We start from the raw sequence: 1,270 nt of genomic DNA, 5'->3' as shown, positions 1-1,270 counted from the left end.
CAAGCCCTCTCAGGCAATCTTAATGCCAACAGTCCAGCCCTTGAGAGAGGCAATAAGCTTCTTCAACAGAAGAATCAAAGAAGGGAAGCAAATTAGCCATGCTAATAGCCTAAATTTAAGCCCTAAATTTACCTCTCAACTTCCAGGTCCTGCCGAGCTCACGAAGGCACTCGTGGGCTGGCAACCAAAGCCTACGGCTGTTCCTCGAGGCGTCCCTAAACTCTGTGTTAGTCCCTGACCCCAGTGTGTGGTTCGAAGGAACTGAAGGAATCGTCTAATAATTGAACGAGTCCTAGTTTATCCAGATCCAGCGCTAGCCAGCCAGCTCAGTTACCATGCTGCCTCGGCCATGAAAAAACATTCGGGACTGGAAAGCATACCAAAGGAAATGTTGAGGAATTTTAAAATGGGCTTTATCCATCATAATTATGTACACCAAGTACTATCTAGTTATTCTTGGATTAAACTTAAAGACGTCGTCAGCATTAATATAAATTTCCTGACTGGAAAAAAGTGGAAAAAAGAATCAGAGTGAAAAGAACACCCAACCATCAAATAAAATGTAAGATCGTAGAGTGGCTTCATTTAGATATCACCTATCAGACATGTAGGAAGAAATACGTAATTACCCAGGAGCTTGGATATTATGGAAATGCAAACTTAAAGAGATCTTTTGTTCCTTACGCTTCAAAACCATTTCTGCCCCTTAGGAACTTCCCTTTGGGAAGTTCAATGAAGTTATGGCATTGGCAATGACAGTGCTCAGGATTTATGAGGAAATTTATGATCTAATCCAGCAAGAACACAATCATCTACAGACGGGTTGTCTGTGTTTCTTGCTTACCATTTGCCAAGTTAACAATTCAATAAACATCAGTGGTCCAGATGACACTCTCAAGTTACTAAACTTTGCTAGAACTGCTTTTCCTCAGAAGCTGGCTGCAGCACCAGGCTCGATCCACCTCACGGACTCAGAAAGGAGCCAGTCTGGACGGTTGGGACACAGCTCGTCATCTGCGCGAAGACAATGTGTAAGCTGGTCTAAGTTAACTACTTATTCAAATTCAGGGCTGATGGAAACAGTACAAGAGTTTCTAGGATGAAGTAACAGGATACATTAGCAAACAGCAGGGACAAGCTGCTTTAGCAGCAGGTTCTCAGCATAACATCACTGTTTTGTGGCACTTCACTGTGGTTAAAAAAAAAAGAAAATCAGTTACCACACCCTAGAACGTGAAGTATATAATACTTAACAGAATTGAGACGTAAA

This window comes from Ornithorhynchus anatinus, chromosome 8 (assembly GCF_004115215.2).
Source record: "Ornithorhynchus anatinus isolate Pmale09 chromosome 8, mOrnAna1.pri.v4, whole genome shotgun sequence".
NCBI lineage: Eukaryota > Metazoa > Chordata > Mammalia > Monotremata > Ornithorhynchidae > Ornithorhynchus > Ornithorhynchus anatinus.
This window is presented reverse-complemented; position numbering follows the sequence as displayed.